The sequence below is a fragment of the Apium graveolens genome, chromosome 7 (genome assembly GCF_009905375.1).
Source record: "Apium graveolens cultivar Ventura chromosome 7, ASM990537v1, whole genome shotgun sequence".
In the NCBI taxonomy this organism is placed as follows: domain Eukaryota; kingdom Viridiplantae; phylum Streptophyta; class Magnoliopsida; order Apiales; family Apiaceae; genus Apium; species Apium graveolens.
The window spans coordinates 266,153,589-266,177,789 of record NC_133653.1 but is presented as its reverse complement, the minus strand read 5'-3'; the positions used below and the strand labels follow the sequence as shown (position 1 = coordinate 266,177,789).

At 35.0% G+C, this 24,201-nt stretch overlaps 1 long non-coding RNA gene across 1 annotated transcript; it reads right to left on the bottom strand.

Annotated features, from left to right (window-relative positions):
* Positions 1-6,477: 6,477 nt before the first annotated feature.
* LOC141670738 (uncharacterized) lies at positions 6,478-7,562 on the bottom strand. Its single transcript, XR_012554705.1, has 2 exons — positions 7,442-7,562; positions 6,478-7,282 (listed from the first exon to the last, which is right to left on the bottom strand). It is a non-coding gene; the product is annotated as an uncharacterized LOC141670738 (long non-coding RNA).
* Positions 7,563-24,201: the final 16,639 nt, after the last annotated feature.

Below are 24,201 nucleotides of genomic sequence, written 5' to 3'. Positions count from 1 at the left end.
GTTTTAGACGGAAGACCCGAGACGTGACATCGGACTAGGAAGGATCTAAAGATTAGACATTGAGATCAACGAAGTTCCAACCAAAGGGTCTGAATGTTGAGATCGTATCGAGAATAGGATAGTAGGTAGACGATAAAGCTGAACGATCAAAGTCGAACTAAAGTCAATAGCGGTTAAAGCTTATTGAGGCAAGTATCTCTATCATCACTTATTGTTCAAGTGATATTTATTTCAAATTTTACCATGCAAGTATTGCTTTCCCTATTCTCAGTTTAGAATCGATAAACATATCGCTGAATTAAATAATTCTGTTTATGCAAGTATCCCTGAACTTTCTTTTAAATACTGCAAGTATTCCTAATTTTTCTCCTTAAATACTGCAAATATTTATTCGCTCCTATTATAAGTTCAGAATAGTTAACTGTTCTATATTTCGCTGCAATTACTCTTATTATGCCAGTTCTTTTAAATTCTTGTTCCTATAATTCGATTGCTCTCTTGAGCAAATACCCATTCGTTCGGGTTATTTGCGAACCCTAATTTGGGATGTTTTGAAATCAGAATGATTTGATATCAAAATACTCTACGGGCTGGATGATTTTTATGAGGACCAGTGATGAGCTGGATCCTATGGGCCGGAGATGGACCGGACCCTTTAGGCCATAGTTGCCCGGGTGCCCCATATGTTGGTTGGGTCTATGCAGTTGGGTATAGATCCGCACTATCTCTTGACTGATCAGCAGGTTATAGTGCATATGTTGGTTTCTAGTGTTCAGTCCAATTTGTTGTTGATCGCCATTAACGGCATTCCCTCTTGAAGTAAAATGTGATTATGGGTTAAAGTTATTCTTTCTTAGCCCTCAGTTTCGGGAAATTACAGTGTTTATAAATGAATTCGAGGTTCAGAGTGTTGCTGCAGCATTGGTTGCTCAGTGATATTTAGAATCTTGAATGAATTGGGAATTTCTTAATTATTCAAACCGTCCTTATCAGGCTGGTTTAGCAGGCTAAGTCTATGGAAACTTAGTCGATAATGATGGATACTGAATAGTTAGGAATTTCTTGAACGTCGTTTTATGAATAGTTAGTGCATCCCTTGCTCAATTATGAGATGATACCAGAAGCTATTTTGAAAACACGCGATCTCTAAAGTTCTTACAAAAAATGTCATTATGTCCTAAGTGATTCATAGCAATGCAAATCAAATTGATTTTAAGATAACGAGATATATCCTTCAAATGATTTCGTGTTTCGCCCTTCAAAATATTGCAGAGATTTTGTCTGGAAGTTTTCAATAAAATTAATATTTGAAACTCAAATTATATACTTGCTGGGCATTTTTGGCTCACTCTTGCTTTGTCAATTCTTATTTCTGCCAGAAACAGATAAGGACTAAAGTGAATAGCTTTGATAGACAGCAGAAGTTAGAGAAGTTCCGTTGCGAGAGGTTGAAGGTGTTAGAAGAATGTGACAAGAGCATTAGTTCAAAGGTATATATACTTGTATAATAGTTGAAGTGAGTTATAGAAGGTTAGATTCTTGTTTCATACCATGACCTGTAAAAGATCCGGACTTAAGGGATTATTTATTTATTTCTTTACTTTATGTAATAATGGTTTAGTAACACCAAATCTTGACCCCGGATTTGGGGCGTTACAAAATGAAGTACTTTTGATTATCATTTAAAAATACTAAATGATAAGATTTTCCTTTCAAAATTTTATAAATAAACTAATACATTAAACACTTAATTTATAGGCACTCAACATATAGATCATCCACATTTATAATTTAACATAATTTAAATCTCAATTATAAACACACAATTATACATAGATAGGGTTTAGAAATACCGGTTGTAACATCCTCTCCCCCTTAAAGGATTCTGTCCTCAGAATCTAGGAGAATAAGTGAGGATACCGGCTACGCATGTACGACTCTAGTTCCCATGTTGACTCATCAACCTTGGGATTCCTCCAAAGTACTCTTACCAACTTGACCAACTTATTTCTAAGACTCTTCTCTTGCCAGTCGAGTATTTTGACAGGTTGCTCCACAAATGACAGGTCTGCCTGAATCTCTATAGGTTCATACTCTATCACATGGTTGGCATCAGGATTATACTTCTTAAGTAATGATACATGAAACACATTATGCACATGCTGATACTGAGGCGACAAAGCTAATTCATAGGCCACCTTTCCCACTTGACTCAAAACTTTAAAAGGACCAATATATCTAGGTGCTAACTTCCCTTTCTTGCCAAATCTAGACAATCCTTTCCTCGGTGATACATTTAGCAATACGGCTTCACCTACTTGGAATCTGATATCCTTCCGTGCCGGGTCAGCATACTTTCTTGCCTATTTTGAGCAACAAGTAATCTCTTCTGAATCAATTTGACTGTCTCATGCATTTGTTGCACCAATTCCGGGCCTAAAATCTTTCTTTCTCCCACTTCATCCCAGCTGGTTGGCGATCTGCACTTCCATCTGTATAAAGCTTCGTATGGTGGCATGCCAATACTGGTGTGATAGCTGTTGTTATAGGAGAATTCTACCAATAGAAAGTGGTTGTCCCAACTTCCTGCAAAATCAATCGCACAACTACACAACATGTCTTCAATTGTTTGAATTATCCTCTCGCTTTGACCATCGGTCTGCGGATGATACGCCGTACTCATGTTTAACTTTATGCCAAGACTTTCTTGAAATTGCTTCCAGAATCTCGAGTTAAATCGGGGATCTCTGTCCGAAACTATCGATATGGGCACGCCATGTCGTAATACAATTTCACGCACATACAGATGGACCAATCTGTCCAATGAAGACTTCTCATTAATTGGAAGAAAATGTACCGACTTCGTAAGGCGATCAACTATAACCCATATAGCATCATGTCCGGATTTCATTCATGGTAATCCTATTATAAAGTCCATGACAATGTTTTCCCACTTCCATTCTGGAATCTTTAAGGGCTAAATTAATCCGCTTGGTCTTTGATGTTCTGCCTTCACTTTTTGACAAGTATAGCACTTTGCAACCCATTCTGCTACTTCTCGCTTCATATTTGGCCACCAAAAGTTCTGCTTCAAGTCCTGGTACATCTTGGTGCTTCCCGGGTGGATTAAAAATCTAGAGTTGTGAGCTTCTTGCAGTATTTCATTCTTCAATTCAGTCACATGGGGAATCCAAATTCTTGAAGAAAACCTTAGTACACCTTGTTCATCCCTTTGAGTATAAATCTCTTCTCCGGTCAGCTGATTATTATCCTACTTCATTACTTCTTCCTGACATTTCTTTATCTTTTCTAATAATATTGGCTGAAAAGTCATAGTATGACAAATCTCTTCAACTTTTTTGTATCCAAAAAGTTCTAATTCAATTCTCCTAATTTCTTCAGATAATTCCTTTGGTATTGCTACCATATTCAACCTCTCCTTCCTACTCAAAGCATCAGCTACCACGCCCGCCTTTCCCGGATGATAATTTATCAAGCAATCATAGTCCTTAATCAATTCTAACCATCTCCTTTGCCTCATGTTGAGCTCCTTCTGGAGTGAAAATATACTTTAAACTCTTATGATCCGTGTAGATCTCACACCTTTCTCCGTATAGGTATTGTCTCCAAATATTAAGTGCAAATACTATAGCTACTAATTCCAAGTCATGTGTAGGATACTTCAATTCATGTGGCTTTAGCTGTCTCGACGTATACACAATCACCTTGTTGTGTTGCATTAGCACACAACCCCGACCTTTATGTGAGGCATCACTGAAAAGCACAAAGTCTCCTTGATTGTCTGGTAATACTAACACCAGAGCTGTAACCAACCTCTGCTTCAATTCTTGAAAACTATCTTCACATTCTAGATTCTATTCAAATTTATGATTCTTCCTAGTCAACTTAGTCAATGGCGTGGCAATTTTCGAGAAATCTTTAACAAACCTTCTATAATATCCCGCCAATCCTAGAAAACTTCGCACTTCCGTAGGTGTCTTTGGTCTCTCCCAACTCATAACTGCCTCAATCTTTGCCGGATCCACTTTGACTCCTTCACTTCCAATAACATGTCCCAAAAATTGAACTTCCTTTAACCATAACTCACATTTGGAAAACTTGGCATACAACTTCTCTTGTCGGAGTATCTCCAATGCTATCCATAGATGCTGCATATGTTCTTCTTCTGACTTTGAGTATATAAGAATATCATCAATGAATACCACTACAAACTTGTCCAAATACTTTTTAAATACCCGGTTCATCAACTCCATAAATGCTTTAGGAGCATTAGTCAACCCAAAAGGCATTACTAAGAATTCATAATGTCCGTATCTTGTCCTGAATGCTGTTTTCGGGATGTCGTCTTCTTTGATCTTCAGTTGATGGTATCCTGATCTTAAATCAATCTTGGAAAAGCACTTAGCTACTTTCAACTAAAGTAAGATCTAACTCAAGAATCAAGGGTTGGCTTGTCTTGCGTATTGCGTATTGCATATTTTATCGATTAAGATTATGAATCTTGCCCATGAGATATGAGAGAGTCCGTCGGAATAATATATATTTAAATAACCATAATTAGAGGAATTAGGCCAATTCTTTTTTTTGCTCTCTCAAATTTACTTCTAAGTTTTCTATTTAGGTTGGTGTCTTATTCTCCTCTTATATGTATGCCTCTGTCAAACAATCTTGCAAGTGTTCCATTCTTTTCTTCTATCTACTCAAGTATCTACTCAAGTAAATAAGTAATCAGTTCTCTTATTTTATATATCAAAGTATTCTATTTTTCTTTCATTTTATGCAATATTTCTATTTTCACTTCGTCTTTAGATAAGTTTTTTATGATTTAAGCAGAAATTGCACATCATGTGCACACTTTATAATGCAGGGGCTTCTTCCACAACCTAGATGCAACCACTGCTTGTGCGCATAGTTGCATCACTCATAGCTCTCCATGACTTTAAAAATGTCTTGAATTAGCATTCTAATATGTTGCGAGTGATTAATTGGGACTTGTGAGCATAGTTGCAGCACTTACAACGATCTATGACTTTAACAACATCTTGAATTAGCATTAATTTATGTTTCGAGTGATTAATTGGGATGCTTCAAAGGGGAAAACATATGACATGCTAGGAATATTTGTTTTTTGAGTTGTTCGCTTGATGGTAATAAATTAGGTTTGCTTGTTATTTTGGTACGAGGGTATGAGTCATTGAAATGGGTGTGAATTGCTAGTTTACTAGATTAAATATATCGTAATATACTTTAGTTTTTATTTTAGTATCTGAATATTTGCCAAAGGCACAATGAGATTCATATACACACAATGTGTTTGAGAATAATTATTATACTAGCCTATAACCCGTGCGATGCACGGATTGCTTTTAACATTCGATAATTTTTAATAATATATTTTATAATATAATTTCCAATTGAAAAATAAATTGAAGAACATAATAAGTTATAATAATATATATTTTATAATAATTTGAGGCTTGACTGAAAATACATAATATAATATAATATGTTGTTCACGGGACTCGAGTCCTAAACCTGTAAAAATTGTTAAAATAAATAATATAAAAGTTTAAATATAATAAGCTGTTGACGGGGTTCGAACCCTGAATCCATGAGAGCAGTTTAAATATTAATATAATAATATTTTATTATTGCATCCAACAGTTGTCATCCATATGGCTTTAGATCTGACAGTTGTTATTTATCGTACCAAACAACTGTACCAAGCAACCGACTACCAAATAGAGGGTGTTCTGCTTATAATAATATAGTATAGATTTGTAACTATATTAGAAATATAAATAAATATTCTACATATGTTTGATTTGATATTTATTGGGACGAATCTAGTCAAATTTACTATTAAATGGTTAATATTTGTTAAATAGGAGTCTCTGATACATACTTAATACACATTTGTGTCACACACATGCTTAAATAATTAAGTACTATTTTTAATTATACATTATTTAATAACTGATAACAAAATTAAAATTACTAATTTGGTAATTTTGAGTCATGTTTGTTTTCAGATGAAGTTTTAAACACGTACTTCACAAAATAAATAAATAAAATATATTCAAAATTGTAGTGGCAAGAATATATAGTTGCTACTTTTTATGTGATATCACGATATATTTGATATTTTCTTTTATTTTATTAAGAATATCATTTTATTATTTAATTATGAGGACTACTATTAACTAGAGTACTAACGGGAGAAATATATATTACACAATCTAATTATATCTCCCGACACAAATATATGGCGCAATCTAAACATACTGCCTGACACAAGCTATTCCAATAGTAGCCCATTTAAGAGAACTCCATTTTTTGCCTATAATTCTAATCAATGATGTTTTGATCTTAATTAATGATGTCATCTCCATAAATGATTTATAATAAGCAAAATCACTATGAGTAATTATGATTTCACATAGTTAATACTAAAAAGGTCCCTTAATAATTGGATCGCTTATTTAAATTTTATTTAAAACCATGAATTTACATGCATATTAATAGTATTGACTCTTTACAATACTTTACTTTGCAAGGGTCCATGGTTTTGACATCGGTAACTTCCTTTGTACCTTTAATGTCCACTTTGAACATTTTCGCCCCTGTATTTTTGAAAATGATCATTACTATGAGTCTTGAACATTTGCGGTGTAGTTTTGAAATCTTTATTGAAATGATTTCGGGTTTGTGTTTCTAAAATCTGTGGCGAAATGTCAAAATTTTGTTGGATATGCTTTTGCGTTTGGGTTTCTAGAATCTGTGGTGAAATGTCAAAGTCACTTTTTAGACGATTTTTAGTTTGGGTTTCAAGAATCTGTGGCGAAATATCAAAATGTTTTTGGATATTTTTTTTGGTTTGGGTTTCCAAAATCTGCGGCGAAATGTCAAATTTTTTTTGGATATGATTTTTGGTTTGGGTTTCTAAAATTTGCGGTGAAATGTCAAAATCTTTTTCTGTTTGGGTTTCCAGAATCTGTGGTGAAATGTCAAAAGTTTTTTGGATGTGATTTTTGGATTGGGTTTCTAGAATCTGCGGTGAAATGTCAATTTTTTTTTGGATATGTTGTTTGGTTTGAGTTTCTAGAATCTGCGGCGCAATATCAAAATGTCTTGGGGAATGAGCTTGAGATGTTGGAACTTGGTGATATAAGTCTTTAATTTCCTCTGGCATCGGCTTTCCATTCATCGCACTTTTCCAGTAGTCTTCGGGGTCTTTTCTTGCAAAAGCAGGACCGAGAAGCTTATCCATCAAACAATAAAAAATGAAAAATAAATTTTATCATCATCCATCCATAATATGAGATATATAAATTTATAAGCATATAAATATACATGATATAACTATATGCACAAAAATTATGAACACCGCACAATTGATAGATTGGAGATAAGAACTTACTGCAGAAAGCACAATTAAAACAGAGAAGAATTCAGAAAACTTCATCTTTCTATACTGAATTGTTAAGATGAGATATAGTATTTTATTATGCCATACTCTACAACTTTTGACTAGTTTTTATAGGCATGAAGTATTTAATGCTACTACCCAACCTATACCAAAAATAGAACGACATGTAATGCTACTTCCCAACTCCCACACCAAGAAATAAATGAAATATAACGCATGATGACTTTTAATGTTTTATACTCATGTGCTCATAATCATATTTAATTCTACTTCCCAACTGCCACACCAACGGAAATAGTATATAATTGTTTACTTCAAAAACAGTTAAAATAATATTTGATATCCTTAACAAAAAATCGTATATGATATCATAACATAATTACTCAATATTTTATGAACATAATTTATTTATTATAATATTTTATTATTATACATATACTAACTTGCTCATCCACACCATTCACATCAAAATTTTTAACACAATAAAGTTAAGATGTTGAAATCTAAACTATAAGACAATATTTCAAAATCTATACAGTAAAGTATGAAGTTCCTTGTTATGTGGTAATATATAAATTATTGTTTTGTAAAATTTAAAATATTAAAATAGTTGGTCGCCATTTCAATTGTTCGGCCTAATAAGTTTTAAAAGACAAATATATCATATATAAATAAAGTTCTACATTATTGAATTTTTAAATAATTATTACTCAAAATATGTTATTATTAGCCTTTTGTTATTTATATAATTATTTTTGTATGGCTTAATGCAATATAAGTACATCGATTAATTCTCTTAAAAAACTTTTCTATTATGTATTTATAATGAAGTCAAGGAAATTAATTGTCACTTTCCACACGATACAAGAAACAATGCTTTTACTGACCGCCAATTCGGTCGTCTTTGATACATTTTCGATTGGTATTAGGTAATAATCACGAAAAAATTCGGTCATATTAATCTTGGTTATTTTTATACTTTTTTGGTTGTTATTTCCGTTAATTGTCGGATGACTTCATTCACGTGTAGATGCCAAGTGGATGAGACACTTTTGAAGTGTCGTGGGCCATAAGCTGACGTGTTAGTGTCACGTTGATATGGGCCCAGAGACACGTGTCATTTTACACGAACATGTACGATAACAATTCCAAACATCTGTTAACATAACCAACAATTTTCAAACATCATACAATATATTAACATAACCAACAATAACAGGAAACGTCAACAATAATAATAAGAAATAATCAACAAAAACTATATATATATAAAATAAAACCAAATGTACGTTCAAACCAACTACATGACAACCATCCTACGTTCGACAACCACCTAAATATTTAATATTCAAACCATATTAACAACCATATTAAAAAGCAATAATTCAAAGAATATTACTGAAATTAGCAATTACTTCTAAGCGCCTCGCATGCCATCTTCCCCTCAAGTGCTACCCTTTATTTCCTCACCATCGTTGTCGTCTCTGTCATCGCTACTGGCTATTGTGGTGTTGTCACCCCCTTACCGAGCCTTCCTTATAGCCTAAAATATATACGAGGTTAAATTGCCTTGAAATAATACACTACAAAATATAGGTACACTAAATTGAGAAATTTTAACATTTTATCGGTTGGTACTTAACTTCATTATTTTTGTAGATTGAGGTGACTATGGTCCCAACATATGGTCACTTTTCTAAAAATAACATTTGAGAAGATGGTTGTATTATTTTATGGATTTTGTCACATCTCAAGTGCAGCGAAGGATATAGTATTATAATTGCTAGCGGTGTATGATATCAAATGAATTTTTTCTTGCATCTTCCATTATAGACCGGGCCATATGGAAAAATACACCATCTAAAACTTGAGACCTATCGGCAGTGGCTTGGCTAAAAGATCGTCGACCCACATTGAGTTCTATAATTGGCACATGATTGGGGAGACGTGATGCAAAACTCTTATAAAACTAATGAGCTCATTTTTCGGAGTCTTGTCATTCTCGACGCCTCTTCCTTGAGCCACCATCATATAGGATGATCGACCGTCTCGATCCCTCAAGGCATGTTAGCTAATGCATCCCGATTTCTTTTAACATATCAGCATATCTGACCTACAAAAAACATAATAATCAAAATAAAATATTAATAGCAGATAATGAAATCTAACACAACCAAATGAATGAATATACAGTAAAAAGTACCACAATCTCTTGGCTTTCTAGTGTGAAATATTATATTTTCTCCGACTATTCACCAACATGGACACCATCAACCTTTTTTGAGTGCAACTTCTTATAACAAAATTTGACTCTCTGTTGACTTTTCATTCTCTTCTTATAATCCTATAAAAGAAATAAGTAGAAAACCAAAACAAGAGAAATGAAATGCAAAAATATGTACCTAAATGAGTCGAACAATATTTTACATCTTTATACTCGATAAAAGCCTTTGCACTTGCCTTATGCAATGTTTTCAACTTCTTCTAATTACCAGTTGCAACATTTTAGTGATGCTTGTGCGCATCACTTTCCCAATAAGGCACCACATCCGATTACCATTCATTCTCCTAATCACCGAGATTGACCTCCAATAACAGCTTTCCTGACATATCAGAATCAAACCTACTTTTTCTTCTCATTTATTCTTTTTGGATAGAATTATTCATGTGAGTTATAAGATAATTGTAAGTTATGATATTATCGGTACACTTGTATGGATTGTAATAATCTTAAAAAAGAAAAAATTTTGTTACAATATTGATAGTTAAATTATGTACATTACGTAAAGAATAAAATTCAATAAGTAAACACATAGACACACACATACACACACACATATATATATATAATACTTATCAAATTTTGTTCTCTATATAGTGTACATAATTTAACTATCAATATTGTGACAAAAACTTCTCTTTTTTAAGATTATTACAAGCCATTCAAGTTTACCGACAATATCACAGCTTACAACAATCTTGTAATACACATGAAGAATTGAGGCAAATTGATGCTACAAATTGATGCATATCATATAAATTGATGCCATAATGTGTAGATTTAATCTTGTGTTCAGGGTTTAACAACAGGAAAAGATTATAAGTAGGGCATAAAAAGTTTAATATTGAGGAGCAGGGCATAAAAAGTTTGAGTACCAATGCCTTATTGACATGAATGAAGGGTGAATGTCATGTTTGGAAATTTGTTATAATTGACAATATCTGATGGATGGAAGGAGTAAGTAAAAGAAGTTGAGTATGCGATGAAGCTAAATAATCTAAGCTAGAACCTGATATGCTAAAAATAGTACAACATGTTCCTAATTTGAAGGGCTTTGGGAGGGTTCCTGACCAGTGCATCAAGCTTAGGAATTATCTGAAACAAAGAAGAATATTTATGTCCTAATATCACTGGGTTCAATATTTCATATTTTGAATTGAAATATGCTTCCGTTAAGAATAACTTTTCGGAGCTCTTAATTGTATGTGAAGATAAAAGAAATACCAAAAAGACGGGAACTCTGTATGTGAAACAATTGTAGATTGCATCACATCACAATACCAAGGTCAGAATCTTTAGTAATGAGACTTTGGTACTAATTAAAGTCAAATGGTTTCTCAAACCTCAGTAACCAGATCACAACTATAAGGAGGCTTTGTGGAGACTCCAAGCTGATATATAAATTGTAGAACTCTTTATGAAAATTTTAATTATGTAAAGAGCAAACTCTTTCCAAATAGCAGGAAACAACATTAATTTTGTCTCTTTTGATACAAAGTATCACTTGTTTTTGTCTGCAATGATCAAGATCTAATTAATGACCTGAACTCACTAACGGTGTAGTTAGTTTAAAAGTAGACAAAATGAAAGTTGCATAAAGAGACATATTAGCATATGCAGTCGAGATGCATGGAAATTATTATGTGATTGAACCATAAAATTCATGTACATAACTTCTTTTGATCATGAAAGAGATTTTCAGTGACTTAGCACTGATGGTTTCAGAGATTAATAACCTGGCAATTGATAGCTTTAAAGATATAATGCAAACATAAAATTTTATAACAATAAACATAAAGTTTATAATATATGTTTGAACTTATATAATTAATATAAGCTAAATACCAAAAATACCCTAATTGATGGTTTTTGTGCCTAAAAAATGAGAATAAACAAATGCTATGTTAGTCTAAACAGAGATATAAAGGCGTGATCTGTTAAGAGAAGTCCATCAGATTGAAAATATCTAACATTCATCTCTAAAAGAGTTTCCACAGTCTTGTTACCAGTAAGACGTGCACTGTCAAGCAAATTAGCAATGTACTTAGATTGACAGAAAAGATAACTGGCAACCTCAATTCCCAAAAAGTAACGTAGCAAATCCAAATTTTAATAGCAAAATAATGAGTCAACTCATATTTCAATGACTCAATACCATCACAATCATCTCCAATAATAATTATATCATCAACATATAAAGACAATAGAATATGACCATCACTCGTAGATCATACAAATAGAAATCATGATTACTAGGACAAAAACCAAGTGAATAAAGTACATTAGAAAACTTCTCAAACTAACAACAAGATGATTGACGAAGACCATAAATAGATTTACAAAGTCTACAAACATAATCTGGTTGATGCGGAGGACATGGAGGAGGTGTCATTTTAACTTCCTCGTGAAGACCACCATACAAGAATGCATTCTTAATATTCATCTGAAATATTTTCCACTTGCGAGCAGAAGCAACAATAATCAGAGTATGAACAACCGTCATCTTTGCAACAGGCGCAAAAGTCTCATCATAGTCCAAGCCATACTCTTGAGAGCAACCTTTTGCAAAAAGCGAGCCTTACAACTCTCAACCAATCCATCAGATTTTGTCTTAATTTTATAGTCCCAATGACAACCAATTACATATTTTTCTGGCGGCAATGAGACTAAATCTCATATATGAGTATGATGTAAAGCAGTAAGTTCCTCGACCATAGCATTCTTCCATAGAAAATCACGAACAACCTCTCTATTTGATCCAGGCTCAGACAAATGGTGAACAAAAGTAACGAATGAAACAAAGAATAATGAATAAGATGAATAAGCAAAATCAGGAAGTTGGGTGGACTTACATATGTGACTAGAGTGCTGAACTGGTGGAGGAGTTAAAATTTTGTTAGATGAATTAAGTAGGAGGAGAATCTAAAATCTCCAGTGATGATTGACTAGCTGTGGAAGCTGGTGGAGATGTCGAAGTCTGAGATGTAGATGTAGAAATCGGTGGAAATGTAGATTACTCCTGAACAAGAGTATTAGAATTTATGGTTGAAGCATCATTAATGTTCATGTCAAACATTTCAATACGAATAATATCTTCATGTGTCTATCAAATGCTAAAGAATTTGAATTACACAGACAACTCCAAGATAAAATAGAAGAAAATAACAGGAAACTTGGGAAGAAATCAAGACAATCAATGAGATAGATTACATCTGCTCAGACTAGAGGAGCAACTTGAAAATGATTGTGAGAACTCTCTTTACACTTTACTTTGTTCAATTTTCAAATAAACTGTAGCACTCACTAGTTTTATCTACCATAATTCAATTTGTACATTTAGGGTGTTTTGTTATAATCAAGTTTCTTTTAATTTATGGCTACAATTCTAGTAGACATAAATTGGGGGAGATTGTTAGGAATATGTTGTGAACTTGATGATAAGTTGAACAAAATACCTTAGTATATTTAACTTAGTGTTTTTGTAGCTCTCGACGAATGTTCTAGTATAGTCCCGATGGATGAACTTCATAGTCTCGACGGATGACAACTGAACATCCATCGAGAGTGTAGCTTATATAAAAATAAGTCTTCTAGCACATGCCTACAAACAACAATGTATTAGGTGATGCTGTAGGATTCTTCAAGTCATGTTGACTACTAGATTGATATACAAATGTTAGATATATTTGATAATGTCATGGCTAATATGTTTTATGTTTAGCTTTCAGATCTTACGTGAACAGGATAAATCAGTACTTAACTGTTGATCAGTACTTATACTGGAAGTCAGGACTTAAGGATATCAGTACTTATATTATCAGGAGATAATCATCAGAAGATAGATATCAGAACTTAAGTGCTGAAGGACAATCAGATAAGGACAGTAGCTGATTAAAGGAAAGAAGATCGAGATAAACATAAGAAGAGATATGCATGAAGAAGGAATTCCGTGAAGAATGGAATACTTGGAAGAAAAGATATCTGATTGATATATTTTAGGAAGCATAATTATATTCCATATCAATTAGCGATTATCTTGTAACTGTGTAGTATATAAACACAGGCATAGGGTTTACACTATAAGTGTTATCATTATCGAAGTTATTATTCTATATAACCCTAGCAGCTCTCGTGATATTTGTTCATCACTGAGAGGTAACAGTTCCATACTGTAACAGAGTTTATTGTTTCAATAAAGTTTGTTTTCTGTTACTTAAGATCTTAAAGTTCGATTTGAGTGTACTATACACTGTATTCACCCCCTCTACAGTGTGTGTGTGACCTAACAATTGGTATCAGAGCCTATCTGTTAACTTACATACAGTTAAAGATCCAAACACAATCATGTCGGACACAGAAACTCCAACTAAGCCTACCACAACTGAGGAACCACCAAAGACACTAATTCAGAGTCGGTATGAGACCATCAGAGTCCCCATACTGAGACCATCTGAATATCCCATATGGAAGGTAAGGATGACCATGTTCTTGGAAGCAACAGATCCAGAATACCTGGATAGAATCAAGGAAGGTCCTCACAAACCAACCAAACTCGCTGTTGCAGTTGCAGGTGAAGCAGCAATGACCGTACCAAAGGAGAAGAGTGATTATACTGCTGAAGACATAGCATCAATTGCTAAGGATGCTAAGGTACGACACTTACTGCATAGTGCCATTGATAATGTAATGTCAAACAGGGTAATCAACTGCAAGACTGCTAAGGAGATATGGGATGCTCTGGAAACAAGGTGTCAGGGAACTGACACAATTAAGAAGAACAGGAAGACAATACTCACTCAAGAGTATGAACACTTTGACTCAAAGACTAATGAGTCATTGAATGATTTATATGATAGATTTGTCAAACTTTTGAATGATTTGTCATTGGTTGATAAAGAGTATGATCTTGAAGATTCAAACCTTAAGTTCCTGTTAGCTCTTCCTGAATGCTGGGATTTGAAGGCAACGACAATAAGAGACAACTACAATCTTGATGAAACAACTCTTGACGAAATCTATGGAATGCTCAAGACTCATGAGCTGGAGATGGAACAAAGAAGCAAGAGGAAAGGAGGAAAGTCAAGGACAGTCGCTCTTAAGGCTGAAGAAGAATTCCCTAAGGCAGCTTCCTCAAAGAAAGACAAGGGTAAAGCTTTTTTCATAAAGTCTGATACTGAGTCATCAAGTTCTGAGAGTGATGATGACTCAGATTCTGAAAGCTTGCCTGAGACCGATGCTGATGAGGAGATGATGAAGCTGTGTGCTCTTATGGTGAAAGGAATCACCAAGATTGCATACATGAAGTTCAGGAAGGGAAAGAAGTTTTCCAGAAAAAGCATAAGTTCTGATAAGAAGAATTTCAGAAGATCTGAAGGCAGAGGAGGAAAGTCTGACAGAGGAGATTACACCAATGTTAAATGCTATAACTGTGGTGAGAAAGGCCACATATCTCCTGACTGCAAGAAGGTAAAGGGTGACAGAGGCAAGGCTCTTGTCACAAAGCAGAAAAGTTGGACAGACACTTCAGATTCTGAAAGTGAGGAGAACTATGCATTGGTGGCAAATGCTGATAAAGAAAGTGCTGAGAGCAGTTCTGAAGCTGCTGAAACAAAGGTACCTCAGACTACTTATGCTTTTCATACTGATGATATTAATGAGTTGAGAAGATATCTTAAAACCATGTTTGTTAGTTATAGAGATCAAACCTTAACATGTGAAAGATTAACTTCTCAAAATCTTGCTTTTAAGAAAAGAAATGATTTCTTAGAAAAAGAGTTAGTTATATTCCATCAAACTCAGAAGGATAGAGATGATGCTTTTTATGTTAGGGATGAAGTGCTAAAAATGAATGAATCTCTAAAAACTGAGTTAGAAAAGGAAAGAGAGATAATCAGGACTTGGACTAACTCTGGCAGAACAACTCAAAATTTGCTAAGTAGTGAAAATTGGAAAGAGGGCTTAAGTTATGGAGAGAATAAGAATGACAAAGGAACTGAAGAAATTAAGCCTGTTGTTAAGCAAAAGCCAAAGTTAAAACCTGTTAAGTTTGTAACTGTAAAGTCTGATAATGAGAAATCAGAAGTTAAAGAGGAATTAACTTCTGACAAACTAAAACAGGAAAAGACAGCTGAAGTAAACATAGGCTTAATGACAAAGAAGCAGCTTAAGCATAAGCTGAAAGATGTCAAGAATGCAAACAAGGTAAAATCACCTAGGAAAAATAGGAATGGAAAGGAAGGTGTGAATAAAAGCAATGATTATAAACCTGTTCCTGATGCTCTTAGGAAAACATGTCATAACTGTGGAAGTTCTAACCATCTGGCTTTTTTTTGCAGGAAAAATAAGAATATTAACTCCTTACCTTCAAAATCAGGAGTTAAGAGTCAGTCAGTTAGATACAAACCACAAAATCCTTGTTTTCATTGTGGTAGTTTATGGCATTCCATTTATACTTGTAAGGAATATCATAGTTTGTACTATGATTATTATCAAATAAAACCTTCTTTGAAGAAAGTTTCCATTGTTCCTTCTAGTGTAAATTCTGATTCAAAGTCTGATAATGTAAATTCTGATAAGAAAAATGTTAACATAAACTCTGATGCTAAATCCGCTGCAAATGTTAACAAACTTAATAAGGCCAAAGGATCTAAGCAAGTCTGGGTCCTTAAAACTAATAATTAGTGGTCTTTGTGATTGCAGGGCAACAGGAAAAATATTCTAGTTCTGGACAGTGGATGTTCAGGTCATATGACTGGAAATAAGGCCCTGCTATCAGACTTTGTGGAGAAAGCTGGCCCAAGTGTTTCTTATGGAGATGGAAACATTGGAAAAACATTGGGATATGGCAATATCAATCTTGGGAATGTCATCATTAAAGAAGTAGCTCTGGTCTCAGGACTTAAACACAACCTACTGAGTATAAGTCAAATCTGTGACAGAGGTTATCATGTTGATTTCTTTGAAGAACACTGTGAAGTTGTGAGTAAATCTAAAGGCAAAGTTGTTCTGAAAGGATACAGACGTGGTAACATTTATGAAGCTAAGTTTTCAACAAGTACTGATGGCTCTGCAATCTGTCTGTTAAGTAGAGCATCAATTGAAGAAAGCTGGAATTGGCATAAGAAACTCTCTCATTTAAATTTCAACAATATAAATGAACTGGTCAAGAAAGATCTTGTGAGAGGATTGCCAAACACGGTATTTGCTCCTGATGGTCTTTGTGATTCATGTCAGAAAGCCAAACAAAGAAAATCTTCATTCAAGAGTAAGACTGAATCATCAATTCTTGAGCCTTATCATCTTATACATGTTAATCTATTTGGTCCAGTAAATGTCATGTCTATTGCAAAGAAGAAGTATGCGTTGGTCATAGTAGATGAGTTCACCAGATACACATGGGTGTATTTCTTGCACACAAAAAGTGAAACTGCATCTATCTTGATTGATCATGTCAAACAGCTGGATAAAATGGTCAAAGATTCTGTGAAAATTTTAAGGAGTGATAATGGCACTGAGTTCAAGAATTTGATAATGGAAGAGTTCTGCAAAAGCCATGGAATAAAGCAGGAATTTTCTGCTCCTGGAACTCCACAGCAAAATGGAGTTATTGAAAGGAAGAATAGAACTCTTGAAGAAGCAAAGCTTCCAACCTATTTCTGGGCTGAAGCTGTGCAGACTGCTTGTTTTACTCAAAATGCAACACTCATTAACAAGCATGGAAAAACACCATATGAGATGGTGAAGAAAAAGAAGCCAAATCTGAAATATTTTCATGTATTTGGATGCAAGTGTTTTGTTCTCAAGACTCATCCTGAACAGCTATCAAAGTTTGATCTAAAAGCTGATGAAGGAATCTTTGTTGGATATCCACTTTCCACAAAAGCTTTCAGAGTCTATAATTTGAGAACAAAAGTGGTCATGGAATCTATCAATGTCTCTTTTGATGACAAGAAGATCACTGGTCTTAAAGATTTCGTTGACCATGATCAGCTGAGATTTGAAAATGAAGACTCATATTCTGATACTGAAAATCCTGAAAGTCTAAGTCCTGATACTGCAAACTCTGATGGATTAAACTCTGATGTTATTGAAACTGTGGTGACTATGTTAAATGAAGATGCTCCTATGCAGGGGGAGCATACTCAAAATCCTACCACATCTCAAGAAACATTCGAACATGCATCTGGCTCTTCAAGTTTTGATTCGTCAAGTTCTGATAAGCCAAGTTCTGATAGTACTGAAAATCTAAATACTGAAGAATCCAACTCAGAAAGCATAGTTTCAGGGGGAGCATCAAAAAATGAAAATGAAGATAGCATGGATCATGGGGGAGCATCCAGTTCTAGAGAAAACTTTCCATCTGCAAGGAAGTGGACAAAATCACATACACATGATTTGATAATTGGAAATCCTGATGCAGGTGTCAGAACTAGAACAGGTACTTCAAATGAGTGTCTTTACAATTCTTTTCTCTCTCAGACTGAGCCAAAGAAAGTGGAAGAAGCTCTTCAAGATGCTGATTGGGTGCAAGCAATGCAGGAAGAGTTGAATGAATTTGAAAAAAACAAAGTCTGGACCCTAGTACCAAGACCAAAGAATAGATCTGTTGTTGGTACAAAGTGGGTATTCAGAAACAAAACTGACAGTGATGGCATAATTACAAGGAATAAGGCAAGGCTGGTTGCAAAAGGATATTCTCAACATGAGGGAATTGATTATGATGAAACATTTGCACCAGTTGCTAGATTAGAAGCCATAAGGATATTTTTGGCTTATGCTGTTCACAAAAAGTTTACTGTCTTTCAAATGGATGTGAAAAGTGCTTTTCTCAATGGAGAATTGGAGGAAGAGGTATATGTTGAACAACCTCCAGGTTTTGTAGATACCAAACATCCAGATTATGTCTACAGACTTGACAAAGCACTTTATGGACTTAAGCAAGCTCCTAGAGCATGGTATGAGACTTTAGCTCAGTTTCTTCTGGAAAGTGGATTCAACAGAGGGACAATAGACAAAACACTGTTCTACCTCAACCATGGAAAGGACTTACTTCTGGTCCAGATTTATGTTGATGATATCATTTTTGGATCTACAAATGACAAACTTTGCAAGAAGTTTGCCAAACTTATGCAGTCAAGATATCAGATGAGTATGATGGGGGAACTTAGCTACTTTCTGGGCCTTCAAGTCAAGCAGAATGAGGAAGGCACTTTTATTTATCAAACCAAGTACACCAGAAACTTGCTAAAGAAATTTGGAATGCAAGATTGTTCAAGTGCATCCACTCCAATGGCCACTGCAACAAAACTGGATAAGGATACCGGTAAATCAGTAGATATTACTGACTACAGAGGTATGATTGGCTCTCTACTCTATCTAACTGCTAGTAGACCTGATATCATGTATGCTACCTGTCTTTGTGCAAGATTTCAAGCAGATCCAAGAGAACCTCACTTAACATCTGTAAAAAGAATCTTTAAGTATCTTAAAGGAACAACTGCTCTGGGATTATGGTATCCTAGAGAATCAGATTTTAAACTAATAGGTTACTCAGATGCAGATTTTGCAGGTTGCAAAATTGACAGGAAAAGCACAAGTGGAAGCTGCCAATTTCTTGGAGGCAGATTGGTTTCTTGGTACAGCAAGAAACAAAAGTCAATTTCCACATCAACTGCAGAAGCAGAGTATATTGCTGCAGGAAGCTGTTGTGCACAGATTCTTTGGATGAAGAATCAGTTACTGGATTATGGGTTAACATATTTCAAAATCCCTATTTACTGTGATAATCAAAGTGCTATTGCTATGACAGGTAATCCAGTTCAACACTCAATGACAGAGCACATCAGTATCAGGTACCACTTCATCAGGGAACATGTGGATGAAGGTATAGTGGAATTGCATTTTGTTCCCACAGATCAACAGTTGGCAGATATCTTCATAAAACCATTATGTGAAGCTACTTTTACAAGATTGGTAAATGAACTTGGAATGGTTTTAGGTTCCTTCTCTAAATCTGCTTAGACTTGTTCTGTGTTATCAGACTTTATGCTCAGTATTTACAGAATTCATCTCATTGTGTATTCTGTGCTTAATTGATAAATATCTTTAAGTACTGACTGTTGTCTGATATATGTTTCTAAACTCTGATAAGTGATATGTCTGTTCTAGTACCTATTCAATCCTATAAGGATAACTGTGCTAGATACTGACCTAGTAGTCTTCAATAAACAAATGATTCCATGGAAGAAGTAATTATTTCAGTGGAAATCTTATGACACTAGCAAATTCTGATAACTGAGCTTAGTTAAGTTCACTTTGTATATCTTATTACTAAGTCACAAATTAGAATAATGCTACTCATCTGTTAAGTTCTGATACTAGTAAAACTGCTGAATGTACTAAGTGCTGATAGACCTCTCTTATCAAAAGCAAAAGAAAAAAAAAGATCAAAGATTAAAATCAGGTACTCCTTTGAGATCTAGAGTAAAAATGTGGAAGGGACGACCCAAGTGCATTGCTGGTATTAAGTAAATATGCATCAGAAAAGCAAAATATTTTCTTGGTGACTTTTCACACTCTATGATTACTGGAGAAATACTCTGAAAATAGCATAAATTCTGATAAACAGTCGTGACTCACTTACACTGAGAAGCCACTGTAAAATAGAATTTCAAAAGATGCATAAAATTAGCACAAAATAGTTGAGGTGGACTCAAACATAAACTCATTCTTCAGTCGGTTTCAGGACAATGACAGATCTTTAGCAAAATTTTAGTTATGCCTTATTTCTAAGATGTACTGCAGTGAATCAGACTTTACTCTTTGTCTGTTTTAGCTTAATGCACACACTAATCACTCCATCTGAATGATGAAAATTTCTGTGGTGGTCTATGTTATTTTAGATAAAACAGTCAATGTGTCATTATTACACAAATTCTGAGGACAAGTTCTAAGTTACACGTTCTGATGATTAAGTACTGACGTCCATAACTCAGAACTTGTATGAGTATTTACTAAGATAGGCATTCCTTTTCGAGTTAAGAAATTATGTTCTGATGACTGTTAAGTTCTGGTATAGGTCTAAGTTCTGATTTCTCAGTCTAATCCTTTACTTGGCTTATCTTTGAATAAAATTTGATAACAGTCTCAGTTTGTACTCGAATATATTGAAATGGAAGATTAATAGTCACTGTGATTAGGATTAATGGTATTTATACTTGAACAGACCACTGTTTCTTGTGTTTTGTGCGGTCTAGACCATGCTTCCTCTTTCCAATGACTGTTATTCTTTTTCAAAGTCTAGGGAGACGAGGTAGAATTAATTCTACCTGTCAGCATTAAATATCTTTGCGTCTCTTGGCATTCTCTTACCTATATAAGCAACCACTTCACATCAGTCTTTCCATCACATTCTTCTCACACACTTATCCTCCTTCTTCTATCAAAAACACAATGGTTCGATACAACATGTTTTTGAACAACCAAACCTTCACAATGGAACTAAGTTGTGCCGAGTGGCAGCAGGAGTGGCATGTAACAGCCATTCCTGAGGAGATCTGGGATTCTGTCCCACAGGAGGTGCTGACTCACCTTCTATTCTTCTATATGGATTACCATCGCCATCTGGAGTGATTGGAGGAGGAAAGGCGGGAAGCTATCCGTCAGCAAGAGCGAATCATACGACTCGCCATCTTGTTCGTCGAAGATAGGAAGAGGAAGATGACTTAATCTCGTCTTCTTCCTGTTCTTCTTCATCCTCAGCTTTGTCAGGCTTCTTAGCTAGGACTAAAGCTGTTGACGTTAGGGTTAGAACCTTAGGGAAAATCTTGTATAAGTACTGATGTAATTTCCATTTCATAAATGTATTGACTTGATATATTAATGAAAACTGTTTTTACTTCAAGATTTTGTCTCTGAGTTATTTTATCTTGTGTTGATAAATCCTGATTGATATTCTGATGACCATTTAAATTTTGTTTTTATTTAAGTTCTGATTCTCTGTCAGCACTTATTCATCGAAATTATCTCGGTCATTTTTAACTTGATTTATTTTCAGAATATTAATGTTGCAGTGACAAATAATTCAATCAGTGATAACGGGTTAAAATTTGAATTGTTTCCCTTGATAAATGGAACAGTTTTTCCTTGAAACTCGGCAAATGGGTAAGCAATGATTACTGTTTTCTCGAGCCCAGTAACTATCCGTTATTACTGCATGTCTGACAGGTGTCCAACGGTAATATTTTTTTGTATAAGTACTGCTGAGAGAAGATTTCTTTAATCTTTTTAATTTCTTCATCTTTTATCTCTCTTCTTACTTTTACTCTCCTTCACTTTACTATTTCCGTTGTTTTCATACAGATATTATATCAAACACCTATCAGGCATACTTAATTCTCAATTTTTTTTACATGGCACCAAAGGATTTAATCATTGATGGAGCTAAGTTTGTTCCAAACAACTATGCTGCAATTCTTGATCATGCTGAAGCTCCATCTGAATTGCACTTTGTGCAAGATCTTCTTGCACATAGTGAGGTTGGGTACGCCTTAACTCAGCCTGAATTATTTTCAAGTCAACAAGTTCTGAGGTTCTGGAGGACTGGCGTTTTTGATGATGGTGGTAACCGTGGAACTCCCAGTATTATTTTCCAAGTGGGTGATTCATCTTTTGTAGTCACTCCTGGTACAATACGCAGGGCTTTACATCTTCCTGAGGATTGTACTTTCTCAGTTCCAGAGGACTCAGCCCTTCAGGAGTTCATGGCTGAATTGGGATATGAAAAGAGTCTGACGAAACTTGGACAGTTGAAACGGGCTAATATCAGAAGAGAATGGAGTTTCTTCTTTGATTGCATCACCAAAGCCTTTGGGAACAAATGTTCAAATTTTGATGCTATCCCAATTCTGAGTCAGCACATAGGGTATGCTATTATCCATCAAACTCATTTTGATTTTGCAACTGGCATAATTGGTTTTATTGGGGATAGGATGACAGAGGATCGAGATGTTGTTTATTTTGCTAGATTCTGTCAACTTATTTATACGTATTGTACTGCTGAACCCCAGTTAGTCAGCCCTCAAACCCCACCTTTTAAGGTTGCAAAAAGGTACTTTAACGACCTGATAAATGCTGACACAAAGAAATCAATGGTGAGACAATTACAAATTCCTCAGTCTGTGAAACAGATTCTGGTAAATGCTGATCCTGCTACTTACAAATCTGTTTACTCAAATGTTCAACCAACTCACCATAACCAAAATCCATCAACCTCAGTACCTACCTCTCATTCTACTCAACCTACCCTCAGAACTTATCTCAAATCCTATCTCTCCACTTCACAGACTGCTCAACCTTCTTCTTCAGCACCTACTGCGAAGCCTACATCCTCTAAGCCAAAGAGAACACAGACTGTTCCTCAAACACCTCAAAAGAGGAGGCGATTTACTTTGAGAGATGAATCAGATTCTGAGGTCTAGATTCCTTCTTCAGAACCTGTGGTGGTTGAAGCTGAGAATGCAACTTCTCAGAAGGATTCTGCGATTGGGGGTTCTAGGCTTCTCAAGAGGCTTAGACGCATGATAGTTCCTGAAACTCCCAAGGAATCCAAATCAACAAGGAAGTACAAGAAACAGAGGGCACAAAGGCCAGTTTCAGATGATGAGGAGGAAGCAGCTAAGGACGGGGATCAGGAATCTCTGTTCTCACAAGACAAGGAATTTGCTCCAGTCACTTCTTCTCCATCAACTCCATCTCATGAAGCTGTATCTGAAAAGGCTAACTCACCATATGTGTCTCTTGTTGATCCAGGCATAAGTGCTGAAATTGATATTCAGAACCTGGTTGTGCCTGAAATACTTTTCTTAGAAGCTCCAACAGCAAATAATACTTCTACAACACCTGTTATTGATGCTGTTCAAACTCCAGAGTTATCAACAACACCTTCTCTACATCAAGATGCCGATGATCAGATTTTAGGTGACCATCAGGATATGGCTGTTGATCAGAACTTAGTATCAGATCAGCAATTAGAGGATGCTGAAGCCTCCATTGCTACTCACACTGTTGTCTTATCAGAAGATACTGATTCTTTAAGTTCTGATGCTGCAAATGTTGGAGATACTGGTGAAGCTGCTACAACTGTAGATGCTGATGAAGCAGGTCCTTCAGGACATACTCCTCCACCGACTCTTCCTAAGTCTGAACTGGTAAAGGAGTTTGTTATCAGGGATGCACCAGTACCTTGGAGTGAAACTCCTGCAGGTCAGGAGTGGACTAAGGAATGGAACTCAGTTTCATGTGTTCCAAATGATTTACATCTTGCTGAGCACTTGACTAAAGCTGATGAAATGTTAAATTCTGATGATTTTAAAACCCAGCTTAGAGTCACTGCATTGAGTACTAAACATCTACAAGGTCTTCATTCCAATACTCATGCAGAGCTACACAAGATTCAGGAGAACTTTATCAA